The following is a 14,787-nucleotide window of genomic DNA, read 5'->3' on the forward strand; positions in this document are numbered from 1 at the left end:
ACAGACGCAGAAGAGATGTCCCTGCTTGGAACAGACACAGAAGAGATGTCCCTGCTTGGAACAGACACAGAAGAGATGTCCCTGCTTGGAACAGACGCAGAAGAGATGTCCCTGCTTGGAACAGACACAGAAGGGATGTCACTGGTTGGAATTGACACAGATGAGATGTCCCTGCTTGGAACAGCACAGAAGAGATGTCCCTGCTTGGAACAGACACAGAAGAGATGTCCCTGCTTGGAACAGACGCAGAAGAGATGTCCCTGCTTGGAACAGACACAGAAGAGATGTCCCTGCTTGGAACAGACACAGTAGAGATGTCCCTGCTTGGAACAGACACAGAAGAGATGTCCCTGCTTGGAACAGACACAGAAGAGATGTCCCTGCTTGGAACAGACGCAGAAGAGATGTCCCTGCTTGGAACAGCCACAGAAGAGATGTCCCTGCTTGGAACAGGCACAGAAGAGATGTCCCTGCTTGGAACAGACACAGAAGAGATGTCCCTGCTTGGAACAGATACAGAAGAGATGTCCCTGCTTGGAACAGACGCAGAAGAGATGTCCCTGCTTGGAACAGACACAGAAGAGATGTCCCTGCTTGGAACTGACACAGAAGAGATGCCCTTGCTTGGAACAGACACAGAAGAGATGTCCCTGCTTGAAACAGATACAGAAGAGATGCCCTTGCTTGGAACAGACACAGAAGAGATGTCCCTGCTTGGAACAGACACAGAAGAGATGCCCTTGCTTGGAACAGACACAGTAGAGATGTCCCTGCTTGAAACAGATACAGAAGAGATGTACCTGCTTGGAACAGACACAGAAGAGATGCCCTTGCTTGGAACAGACACAGAAGAGATGCCCTTGCTTGGAACAGACACAGAAGAGATGTCCCTGCTTGAAACAGATACAGAAGAGATGTACCTGCTTGGAACAGACGCAGAAGAGATGTCCCTGCTTGGAATAGACACAGAAGACATGTCCCTGCTTGGAACAGACACAGAAGAGATGTCCCTGCTTGAAACAGATACAGAAGAGATGTCCCTGCTTGGAACAGACACAGGGGAGATGTCCCTGCTTGGAACAGACACAAAGAGATGTCCCTGCTTGGAACAGACACAGAGGAGATGTCCCTGCTTGGAACAGACACAAAGACATGTCCCTGCTTGGAACAGACGCAGAAGTAATGTCCATGCTTGGAACAGACACAGAAGAGATGTCCCTGCCTGGAACAGACACAGGAGAGATGTCCCTGCGTGGAACAGATGCAGAAGAGATGTCCCTGCTTGGAACAGACACAGAAGGGATGTCACTGGTTGGAACAGACACAGGAGAGATGTCCCTGCGTGGAACAGACACAGAAGAGATGTCCCTGCTTGGAACAGCACAGAAGAGATGTCCCTGCTTGGAACAGACACAGAAGAGATGTCCCTGCTTGGAACAGCACAGAAGAGATGTCCCTGCTTGGAACAGACACAGAAGAGATGTCCCTGCTTGGAACAGACGCAGAAGAGATGTCCCTGCTTGGAACAGACGCAGAAGAGATGTCCCTGCTTGGAACAGACACAGAAGAGATGTCCCTGCTTGGAACAGACACAGAAGAGATGTCCCTGCTTGGAACAGACGCAGAAGAGATGTCCCTGCTTGGAACAGACACAGAAGGGATGTCACTGGTTGGCATTGACACAGAGGAGATGTCCCTGCTTGGAACAGCACAGAAGAGATGTCCCTACTTGGAACAGACACAGAAGAGATGTCCCTGCTTGGAACAGATGCAGAAGAGATGTCCCTGCTTGAAACAGACACAGAAGAGATGTCCCTGCTTTGAACAGACACAGAAGAGATGTCCCTGCTTGGAACAGACGCAGAAGAGATGTCCCTGCTTGGAACAGACACAGAAGAGATGCCCTTGCTTGAAACAGACACAGAAGAGATGTCCCTGCTTGGAACAGATGCAGAAGAGATGTCCCTGCTTGGAACAGACACAGAAGAGATGTCCCTGCTTGGAACAGACACAGAAGAGATGTCCCAGCTTGGAACAGCCACAGAAGAGATGTCCCTGCTTGGAACAGGCACAGAAGAGATGTCCCTGCTTGGAACAGACACAGAAGAGATGTCCCTGCTTGGAACAGATACAGAAGAGATGTCCCTGCTTGGAACAGACAGACGCAGAAGAGATGTCCCTGCTTGGAACAGACACAGAAGAGATGCCCTTGCTTGAAACAGACACAGAAGAGATGTCCCTGCTTGGAACAGACGCAGAAGTGATGCCCTTGCTTGGAACAGACACAGAAGAGATGTCCCTGCTTGAAACAGATACAGAAGAGATGTCCCTGCTTGGAACAGACGCAGAAGAGATGTCCCTGCTTGGAACAGACACAGAAGAGATGTCCCTGCTTGGAACAGACACAGTAGAGATGTCCCTGCTTGGAACAGACACAGAAGAGATGTCCCTGCTTGGAACAGACACAGAAGAGATGTCCCTGCTTGAAACAGATACAGAAGAGATGTCCCTGCTTGGAACAGACACAGAGGAGATGTCCCTGCTTGGAACAGACACAAAGAGATGTCCCTGCTTGGAACAGACACAGAGGAGATGTCCCTGCTTGGAACAGACACAAAGAGATGTCCCTGCTTGGAACAGACACTAAGAGATGTCCCTGCTTGGAACAGACGCAGAAGTAATGTCCCTGCTTGGAACAGGCACAAAGAGATGTCCCTGCTTTGAACAGACGCAGAAGAGATGTCCTTGCTTGGAACAGACGCAGAAGAGATGTCCCTGCTTGGAACAGGCACAAACAGATGTCCCTACTTGGAACAGGCACAAAGAGATGTCCCTGCTTTGAACAGACGCAGAAGAGATGTCCCTGCTTGGAACAGACACAGAAGAGATGTCCCTGCTTGGAACTGATGCAGAAGAGATGTTCCTGCTTGGAACAGACACAGAAGAGATGTCCCTGCTTGGAACAGACGCAGAAGAGATGTCCCTGCTTGGAACAGGCACAGAAGAGATGTCCCTGCTTGGAACAGACACAAAGGGATGTCCTTGCTTGGAACAGACACAGAAGAGATGTCCCTGCTTGGAACATGCACAGAAGAGATGTCCCTGCTTGGAACAGGCACAGAAGGGAGTTCACTGCTTGGAACAGACGCAGAAGAGATGTCCCTGCTTGGAACAGGCACAGAAGAGATGTCCCTGCTTGGAACAGACACAAAGGGATGTCCTTGCTTGGAACAGACACAGAAGAGATGTCCCTGCTTGGAACAGGCACAGAAGAGATGTTCCAGCTTGGAACAGACGCAGAAGAGATGTCCCTGCTAGGAACAGGCACAGAAGAGATGTCCCTGCTTGGAACAGACACAAAGAGATGTTCCTGCTTGGAACAGACACAGAAGAGATGTCCCTGCTTGGAACAGACACAGAAGAGATGTCCCTGCTTGGAACAGACGCAGAAGAGATGTCCCTGCTTGGAACAGACACAGAAGAGATGACCCTGCTTGGAACAGACACAGAAGAGATGTCCCTGCTTGGAACAGACGCAGAAGAGATGTCCCTGCTTGGAACAGACACTGAAGGGATGTCACTGGTTGGAATTGACACAGAAGAGATGTCCCTGCTTGGAACAGCACAGAAGAGATGTCCCTGCTTGGAACAGACACAGAAGAGATGTCCCTGCTTGGAACAGACGCAGAAGAGATGTCCCTGCTTGGAACAGACGCAGAAGAGATGTCCCTGCTTGGAACAGACACAGAAGGGATGTCACTGGTTGGAATTGACACAGAAGAGATGTCCCTGCTTGGAACAGCACAGAAGAGATGTCCCTGCTTGGAACAGACACAGAAGAGATGGCCCTGCTTGGAACAGACGCAGAAGAGATGTCCCTGCTTGGAACAGAAACAGAAGAGATGTCCCTGCTTGGAACAGACACAGTAGAGATGTCCCTGTTTGGAACAGACACAGAAGAGATGTCCCTGCTTGGAACAGACGCAGAAGAGATGTCCCTGCTTGGAACAGCCGCAGAAGAGATGTCCCTGCTTGGAACAGGCACAGAAGAGATGTCCCTGCTTGGAACAGATGCAGAAGAGATGTCCCTGCTTGGAACAGACACAGAAGAGATGCCCTTGCTTGAAACAGACACAGAAGAGATGTCCCTGCTTGGAACAGACGCAGAAGAGATGCCCTTGCTTGGAACAGACACAGAAGAGATGTCCCTGCTTGAAACAGATACAGAAGAGATGTCCCTGCTTGGAACAGACGCAGAAGAGATGTCCCTGCTTGGAACAGACACAGAAGAGATGTCCCTGCTTGGAACAGACACCGTAGAGATGTCCCTGCTTGGAACAGACACAGAAGAGATGTCCCTGCTTGGAACAGACACAGAAGAGATGTCCCTGCTTGAAACAGATACAGAAGAGATGTCCCTGCTTGGAACAGACACAGAGGAGATGTCCCTGCTTGGAACAGACACAAAGAGATGTCCCTGCTTGGAAAAGACACAGAGGAGATGTCCCTGCTTGGAACAGACACAAAGAGATGTCCCTGCTTGGAACAGACGCAGAAGTAATGTCCCTGCTTGGAACAGGCACAAAGAGATGTCCCTGCTTTGAACAGACGCAGAAGAGATGTCCTTGCTTGGAACAGACGCAGAAGAGATGTCCCTGCTTGGAACAGGCACAAACAGATGTCCCTACTTGGAACAGGCACAAAGAGATGTCCCTGCTTTGAACAGACGCAGAAGAGATGTCCCTGCTTGGAACAGACACAGAAGAGATGTCCCTGCTTGGAACTGATGCAGAAGAGATGTTCCTGCTTGGAACAGACACAGAAGAGATGTCCCTGCTTTGAACAGACGCAGAAGAGATGCCCCTGCTTGGAACAGACACAAAGAGATGTCCCTGCTTGGAACAGGCACAAAGAGATGTCCCTGCTTTGAACAGACGTAGAAGAGATGTCCCTGCTTGGAACAGGCACAAAGAGATGTCCCTGCTTTGAACAGACGCAGAAGAGATGTCCTTGCTTGGAACAGACGCAGAAGAGATGTCCCTACTTGGAACAGGCACAAAGAGATGTCCCTGCTTTGAACAGACGCAGAAGAGATGTACCTGCTTGGAACAGACACAGAAGAGATGTCCCTGCTTGGAACTGATGCAGAAGAGATGTTCCTGCTTGGAACAGACACAGAAGAGATGTCCCTGCTTGGAACAGACGCAGAAGAGATGTCTCTGCTTGGAACAGACACAGAAGAGTTGTCCCTGCTTGGAACAGACACAGAAGAGATGTGCCTGCTTGGAACAGGCACAGAAGAGATGTCCCTGCTTGGAACAGGCACAGAAGAGATGTCCCTGCTTGGAACAGACGCAAAAGAGATGTCCCTGCTTGGAACAGACGCAGAAGAGATGTCCCTGCTTGGAACAGGCACAGAAGAGATGTCCCTGCTTGTAACAGACACAGAAGAGATGTCCCTGCTTGGAACAGGCACAGAAGAGATGTCACTGCTTGGAATAGACGCAGAAGAGATGTCCCTGCTTGGAACAGGCACGGAAGAGATGTCCCTGCTTGGAACAGACACAAAGGGATGTCCTTGCTTGGAACAGACACAGAAGAGATGTCCCTGCTTGGACCAGGCACAGAAGAGATGTTCCTGCTTGGAACAGATGCAGAAGAGATGTCCCTGCTAGGAACAGGCACAGAAGAGATGTCCCTGCTTGGAACAGACACAAAGAGATGTTCCTGCTTGGAACAGACGCAGAAGAGATGTCCCTGCTTCGAACAGACACCGAAGAGATTTCCCTGCTTGGAATAGACACAGAAGAGATGTCCCAGCTTGGAACAGACGCAGAAGAGATGTCCCTGCTTGGAACAGACGCAGAAGAGATGTCCCTGCTTGGAACAGACACAGAAGAGATGTCCCTGCTTGGAACAGACACAGAAGAGATGTCCCTGCTTGGAACAGACGCAGAAGAGATGTCCCTGCTTGGAACAGACACAGAAGAGATGTCCCTGCTTGGAACAGACACAGAAGAGATGTCCCTGCTTGGAACAGACGCAGAAGAGATGTCCCTGCTTGGAACAGACACAGAAGGGATGTCACTGGTTGGAATTGACACAGAAGAGATGTCCCTGCTTGGAACAGCACAGAAGAGATGTCCCTGCTTGGAACAGACACAGAAGAGATGTCCCTGCTTGGAACAGACGCAGAAGAGATGTCCCTGCTTGGAACAGACGCAGAAGAGATGTCCCTGCTTGGAACAGACACAGAAGAGATGTCCCTGCTTGGAACAGACGCAGAAGAGATGTCCCTGCTTGGAACAGACACAGAAGAGATGTCCCTGCTTGGAACAGACGTCCCTGCTTGGAACTGACACAGAAGAGATGTCCCTCCTTGGAACAGACACAGAAGAGATGTCTCTGCTTGGAACAGACACAGAAGAGATGTCCCTGCTTGGAACAGACGCAAAAGAGATGTCCCTGCTTGGAACAGACACAGAAGGGATGTCACTTGTTGGAATTGACACAGAAGAGATGTCCCTGCTTGGAACAGCACAGAAGAGATGTCCCTGCTTGGAACAGGCACAAACAGATGTCCCTACTTGGAACAGGCACAAAGAGATGTCCCTGCTTTGAACAGACGCAGAAGAGATGTCCCTGCTTGGAACAGACACAGAAGAGATGCCCCTGCTTGGAACTGATGCAGAAGAGATGTTCCTGCTTGGAACAGACACAGAAGAGATGTCCCTGCTTGGAACAGATGCAGAAGAGATGTCCCTGCTTTGGACAGACGCAGAAGAGATGCCCCTGCTTGGAACAGACACAAAGAGATGTCCCTGCTTGGAACAGGCACAAAGAGATGTCCCTGCTTTGAACAGACGTAGAAGAGATGTCCCTGCTTGGAACAGGCACAAAGAGATGTCCCTGCTTTGAACAGACGCAGAAGAGATGTCCTTGCTTGGAACAGACGCAGAAGAGATGTCCCTACTTGGAACAGGCACAAAGAGATGTCCCTGCTTTGAACAGACGCAGTAGAGATGTCCCTGTTTGGAACAGACACAGAAGGGATGTCACTGGTTGGAATTGACACAGAAGAGATGTCCCTGCTTGGAACAGCACAGAAGAGATGTCCCTGCTTGGAACAGACACAGAAGAGATGGCCCTGCTTGGAACAGACGCAGAAGAGATGTCCCTGCTTGGAACAGAAACAGAAGAGATGTCCCTGCTTGGAACAGACACAGTAGAGATGTCCCTGTTTGGAACAGACACAGAAGAGATGTCCCTGCTTGGAACAGACGCAGAAGAGATGTCCCTGCTTGGAACAGCCGCAGAAGAGATGTCCCTGCTTGGAACAGGCACAGAAGAGATGTCCCTGCTTGGAACAGATGCAGAAGAGATGTCCCTGCTTGGAACAGACACAGAAGAGATGCCCTTGCTTGAAACAGACACAGAAGAGATGTCCCTGCTTGGAACAGACGCAGAAGAGATGCCCTTGCTTGGAACAGACACAGAAGAGATGTCCCTGCTTGAAACAGATACAGAAGAGATGTCCCTGCTTGGAACAGACGCAGAAGAGATGTCCCTGCTTGGAACAGACGCAGAAGAGATGTCCCTGCTTGGAACAGACACAGAAGGGATGTCACTGGTTGGAATTGACACAGAAGAGATGTCCCTGCTTGGAACAGCACAGAAGAGATGTCCCTGCTTGGAACAGACACAGAAGAGATGGCCCTGCTTGGAACAGACGCAGAAGAGATGTCCCTGCTTGGAACAGAAACAGAAGAGATGTCCCTGCTTGGAACAGACACAGTAGAGATGTCCCTGTTTGGAACAGACACAGAAGAGATGTCCCTGCTTGGAACAGACGCAGAAGAGATGTCCCTGCTTGGAACAGCCGCAGAAGAGATGTCCCTGCTTGGAACAGGCACAGAAGAGATGTCCCTGCTTGGAACAGATGCAGAAGAGATGTCCCTGCTTGGAACAGACACAGAAGAGATGCCCTTGCTTGAAACAGACACAGAAGAGATGTCCCTGCTTGGAACAGACGCAGAAGAGATGCCCTTGCTTGGAACAGACACAGAAGAGATGTCCCTGCTTGAAACAGATACAGAAGAGATGTCCCTGCTTGGAACAGACGCAGAAGAGATGTCCCTGCTTGGAACAGACACAGAAGAGATGTCCCTGCTTGGAACAGACACCGTAGAGATGTCCCTGCTTGGAACAGACACAGAAGAGATGTCCCTGCTTGGAACAGACACAGAAGAGATGTCCCTGCTTGAAACAGATACAGAAGAGATGTCCCTGCTTGGAACAGACACAGAGGAGATGTCCCTGCTTGGAACAGACACAAAGAGATGTCCCTGCTTGGAAAAGACACAGAGGAGATGTCCCTGCTTGGAACAGACACAAAGAGATGTCCCTGCTTGGAACAGACGCAGAAGTAATGTCCCTGCTTGGAACAGGCACAAAGAGATGTCCCTGCTTTGAACAGACGCAGAAGAGATGTCCTTGCTTGGAACAGACGCAGAAGAGATGTCCCTGCTTGGAACAGGCACAAACAGATGTCCCTACTTGGAACAGGCACAAAGAGATGTCCCTGCTTTGAACAGACGCAGAAGAGATGTCCCTGCTTGGAACAGACACAGAAGAGATGTCCCTGCTTGGAACTGATGCAGAAGAGATGTTCCTGCTTGGAACAGACACAGAAGAGATGTCCCTGCTTTGAACAGACGCAGAAGAGATGCCCCTGCTTGGAACAGACACAAAGAGATGTCCCTGCTTGGAACAGGCACAAAGAGATGTCCCTGCTTTGAACAGACGTAGAAGAGATGTCCCTGCTTGGAACAGGCACAAAGAGATGTCCCTGCTTTGAACAGACGCAGAAGAGATGTCCTTGCTTGGAACAGACGCAGAAGAGATGTCCCTACTTGGAACAGGCACAAAGAGATGTCCCTGCTTTGAACAGACGCAGAAGAGATGTACCTGCTTGGAACAGACACAGAAGAGATGTCCCTGCTTGGAACTGATGCAGAAGAGATGTTCCTGCTTGGAACAGACACAGAAGAGATGTCCCTGCTTGGAACAGACGCAGAAGAGATGTCTCTGCTTGGAACAGACACAGAAGAGTTGTCCCTGCTTGGAACAGACACAGAAGAGATGTGCCTGCTTGGAACAGGCACAGAAGAGATGTCCCTGCTTGGAACAGGCACAGAAGAGATGTCCCTGCTTGGAACAGACGCAAAAGAGATGTCCCTGCTTGGAACAGACGCAGAAGAGATGTCCCTGCTTGGAACAGGCACAGAAGAGATGTCCCTGCTTGTAACAGACACAGAAGAGATGTCCCTGCTTGGAACAGGCACAGAAGAGATGTCACTGCTTGGAATAGACGCAGAAGAGATGTCCCTGCTTGGAACAGGCACGGAAGAGATGTCCCTGCTTGGAACAGACACAAAGGGATGTCCTTGCTTGGAACAGACACAGAAGAGATGTCCCTGCTTGGACCAGGCACAGAAGAGATGTTCCTGCTTGGAACAGATGCAGAAGAGATGTCCCTGCTAGGAACAGGCACAGAAGAGATGTCCCTGCTTGGAACAGACACAAAGAGATGTTCCTGCTTGGAACAGACGCAGAAGAGATGTCCCTGCTTCGAACAGACACCGAAGAGATTTCCCTGCTTGGAATAGACACAGAAGAGATGTCCCAGCTTGGAACAGACGCAGAAGAGATGTCCCTGCTTGGAACAGACGCAGAAGAGATGTCCCTGCTTGGAACAGACACAGAAGAGATGTCCCTGCTTGGAACAGACACAGAAGAGATGTCCCTGCTTGGAACAGACGCAGAAGAGATGTCCCTGCTTGGAACAGACACAGAAGAGATGTCCCTGCTTGGAACAGACACAGAAGAGATGTCCCTGCTTGGAACAGACGCAGAAGAGATGTCCCTGCTTGGAACAGACACAGAAGGGATGTCACTGGTTGGAATTGACACAGAAGAGATGTCCCTGCTTGGAACAGCACAGAAGAGATGTCCCTGCTTGGAACAGACACAGAAGAGATGTCCCTGCTTGGAACAGACGCAGAAGAGATGTCCCTGCTTGGAACAGACGCAGAAGAGATGTCCCTGCTTGGAACAGACACAGAAGAGATGTCCCTGCTTGGAACAGACGCAGAAGAGATGTCCCTGCTTGGAACAGACACAGAAGAGATGTCCCTGCTTGGAACAGACGTCCCTGCTTGGAACTGACACAGAAGAGATGTCCCTCCTTGGAACAGACACAGAAGAGATGTCTCTGCTTGGAACAGACACAGAAGAGATGTCCCTGCTTGGAACAGACGCAAAAGAGATGTCCCTGCTTGGAACAGACACAGAAGGGATGTCACTTGTTGGAATTGACACAGAAGAGATGTCCCTGCTTGGAACAGCACAGAAGAGATGTCCCTGCTTGGAACAGGCACAAACAGATGTCCCTACTTGGAACAGGCACAAAGAGATGTCCCTGCTTTGAACAGACGCAGAAGAGATGTCCCTGCTTGGAACAGACACAGAAGAGATGCCCCTGCTTGGAACTGATGCAGAAGAGATGTTCCTGCTTGGAACAGACACAGAAGAGATGTCCCTGCTTGGAACAGATGCAGAAGAGATGTCCCTGCTTTGGACAGACGCAGAAGAGATGCCCCTGCTTGGAACAGACACAAAGAGATGTCCCTGCTTGGAACAGGCACAAAGAGATGTCCCTGCTTTGAACAGACGTAGAAGAGATGTCCCTGCTTGGAACAGGCACAAAGAGATGTCCCTGCTTTGAACAGACGCAGAAGAGATGTCCTTGCTTGGAACAGACGCAGAAGAGATGTCCCTACTTGGAACAGGCACAAAGAGATGTCCCTGCTTTGAACAGACGCAGAAGAGATGTACCTGCTTGGAACAGACACAGAAGAGATGTCCCTGCTTGGAACTGATGCAGAAGAGATGTTCCTGCTTGGAACAGACACAGAAGAGATGTCCCTGCTTGGAACAGACGCAGAAGAGATGTCTCTGCTTGGAACAGACACAGAAGAGTTGTCCCTGCTTGGAACAGACACAGAAGAGATGTGCCTGCTTGGAACAGGCACAGAAGAGATGTCCCTGCTTGGAACAGGCACAGAAGAGATGTCCCTGCTTGGAACAGACGCAAACGAGATGTCCCTGCTTGGAACAGACGCAGAAGAGATGTCCCTGCTTGGAACAGGCACAGAAGAGATGTCCCTGCTTTTAACAGACACAGAAGAGATGTCCCTGCTTGGAACAGGCACAGAAGAGATGTCACTGCTTGGAATAGACGCAGAAGAGATGTCCCTGCTTGGAACAGGCACAGAGGAGATGTCCCTGCTTGGAACAGACACAAAGGGATGTCCTTGCTTGGAACAGACACAGAAGAGATGTCCCTGCTTGGAACAGGCACAGAAGAGATGTTCCTGCTTGGAACAGATGCAGAAGAGATGTCCCTGCTAGGAACAGGCACAGAAGAGATGTCCCTGCTTGGAACAGACACAAAGAGATGTTCCTGCTTGGAACAGACGCAGAAGAGATGTCCCTGCTTCGAACAGACACCGAAGAGATTTCCCTGCTTGGAATAGACACAGAAGAGATGTCCCAGCTTGGAACAGACGCAGAAGAGATGTCCCTGCTTGGAACAGACGCAGAAGAGATGTCCCTGCTTGGAACAGACACAGAAGAGATGTCCCTGCTTGGAACAGACACAGAAGAGATGTCCCTGCTTGGAACAGACGCAGAAGAGATGTCCCTGCTTGGAACAGACACAGAAGAGATGTCCCTGCTTGGAACAGACACAGAAGAGATGTCCCTGCTTGGAACAGACGCAGAAGAGATGTCCCTGCTTGGAACAGACACAGAAGGGATGTCACTGGTTGGAATTGACACAGAAGAGATGTCCCTGCTTGGAACAGCACAGAAGAGATGTCCCTGCTTGGAACAGACACAGAAGAGATGTCCCTGCTTGGAACAGATGCAGAAGAGATGTCCCTGCTTGGAACAGACGCAGAAGAGATGTCCCTGCTTGGAACAGACACAGAAGAGATGTCCCTGCTTGGAACAGACGTCCCTGCTTGGAACTGACACAGAAGAGATGTCCCTCCTTGGAACAGACACAGAAGAGATGTCTTTGCTTGGAACAGACACAGAAGAGATGTCCCTGCTTGGAACAGACGCAAAAGAGATGTCCCTGCTTGGAACAGACACAGAAGGGATGTCACTTGTTGGAATTGACACAGAAGAGATGTCCCTGCCTGGAACAGCACAGAAGAGATGTCCCTGCTTGGAACAGACACAGAAGAGATGTCCCTGCTTGGAACAGACGCAGAAGAGATGTCCCTGCTTGGAACAGACGCAGAAGAGATGTCCCTGCTTGGAACAGACACAGAAGAGATGTCCCTGCTTGGATCAGACACAGAAGAGATGTCCCTGCTTGGAACAGACACAGAAGGGATGTCACTGGTTGGAATTGACACAGAAGAGATGTCCCTGCTTGGAACAGACACAGAAGGGATGTCACTGGTTGGAATTGACACAGAAGAGATGTCCCTGCTTGGAACAGCACAGAAGAGATGTCCCTGCTTGGAACAGACGCAGAAGAGATGTCCCTGCTTGGAACAGACACAGAAGAGATGTCCCTGCTTGGAACAGACGCAGAAGAGATGTCCCTGCTTGGAACAGACACAGAAGAGATGTCCCTGCTTGGAACAGACAGTAGAGATGTCCCTGCTTGGAACAGACACAGAAGAGATGTCCCTGCTTGGAACAGACGCAGAAGAGATGTCCCAGCTTGGAACAGCCACAGAAGAGATGTCCCTGCTTGGAACAGGCACAGAAGAGATGTCCCTGCTTGGAACAGACACAGAAGAGATGTCCCTGCTTGGAACAGATACAGAAGAGATGTCCCTGCTTGGAACAGACGCAGAAGAGATGTCCCTTCTTGGAAAAGACACAGAAGAGATGCCCTTGCTTGAAACAGACACAGAAGAGATGTCCCTGCTTGGAACAGACGCAGAAGAGATGCCCTTGCTTGGAACAGACACAGAAGAGATGTCCCTGCTTGAAACAGATACAGAAGAGATGTCCCTGCTTGGAACAGACGCAGAAGAGATGTCCCTGCTTGGAACAGACACAGAAGAGATGTCCCTGCTTGGAACAGACACAGTAGAGATGTCCCTGCTTGGAACAGACACAGAAGAGATGTCCCTGCTTGGAACAGACACAGAAGAGATGTCCCTGCTTGAAACAGATACAGAAGAGATGTCCCTGCTTGGAACAGACACAGAGGAGATGTCCCTGCTTGGAACAGACACAAAGAGATGTCCCTGCTTGGAACAGACACAGAGGAGATGTCCCTGCTTGGAACAGACACAAAGAGATGTCCCTGCTTGGAACAGACACAAAGAGATGTCCCTGCTTGGAACAGACGCAGAAGTAATGTCCCTGCTTGGAACAGGCACAAAGAGATGTCCCTGCTTTGAACAGACGCAGAAGAGATGTCCTTGCTTGGAACAGAAGCAGAAGAGATGTCCCTGCTTGGAACAGGCACAAACAGATGTCCCTACTTGGAACAGGCACAAAGAGATGTCCCTGCTTTGAACAGATGCAGAAGAGATGTCCCTGCTTGGAACAGACACAGAAGAGATGTCCCTGCATGGAACTGATGCAGAAGAGATGTTCCTGCTTGGAACAGACACAGAAGAGATGTCCCTGCTTGGAACAGACGCAGAAGAGATGTCCCTGCTTTGAACAGACGCAGAAGAGATGCCCCTGCTTGGAACAGACACAAAGAGATGTCCCTGCTTGGAACAGGCACAAAGAGATGTCCCTGCTTTGAACAGACGTAGAAGAGATGTCCCTGCTTGGAACAGGCACAAAAAGATGTCCCTGCTTTGAACAGACGCAGAAGAGATGTCCTTGCTTGGAACAGACGCAGAAGAGATGTCCCTACTTGGAACAGGCACAAAGAGATGTCCCTGCTTTGAACAGAGGCAGAAGAGATGTACCTGCTTGGAACAGACACAGAAGAGATGTCCCTGCTTGGAACTGATGCAGAAGAGATGTTCCTGCTTGGAACAGACACAGAAGAGATGTCCCTGCTTGGAACAGACGCAGAAGAGATGTCTCTGCTTGGAACAGACACAGAAGAGATGTCCCTGCTTGGAACAGGCACAAAGAGATGTCCCTGCTTTGAACAGACGCAGAAGAGATGTCCTTGCTTGGAACAGACGCAGAAGAGATGTCCCTACTTGGAACAGGCACAAAGAGATGTCCCTGCTTTGAACAGACGCAGAAGAGATGTACCTGCTTGGAACAGACACAGAAGAGATGTCCCTGCTTGGAACTGATGCAGAAGAGATGTTCCTGCTTGGAACAGACACAGAAGAGATGTCCCTGCATGGAACAGACGCAGAAGAGATGTCTCTGCTTCGAACAGGCACAGAAGAGATGTCCCTGCTTGGAACAGGCACAGAAGAGATGTCCCTGCTTGGAACAGACGCAGAAGAGATGTCCCTGCTTGGAACTGACACAGAAGAGATGTCCCTGCTTGGAACAGACGCAGAAGAGATGTCCCTGCTTGGAACAGGCACAGAAGAGATGTCCCTGATTGTAACAGACACAAAGGGATGTCCTTGCTTGGAACAGACACAGAAGAGATGTCCCTGCTTGGAACATGCACAGAAGAGATGTCCCTGCTTGGAACAGGCACAGAAGAGATGTCACTGCTTGGAATAGACGCAGAAGAGATGTCCCTGCTTGGAACAGGCACAGAAG

This window comes from Lissotriton helveticus, chromosome 1_2 (assembly GCF_964261635.1).
Source record: "Lissotriton helveticus chromosome 1_2, aLisHel1.1, whole genome shotgun sequence".
Taxonomy (NCBI): Eukaryota; Metazoa; Chordata; class Amphibia; order Caudata; family Salamandridae; genus Lissotriton; species Lissotriton helveticus.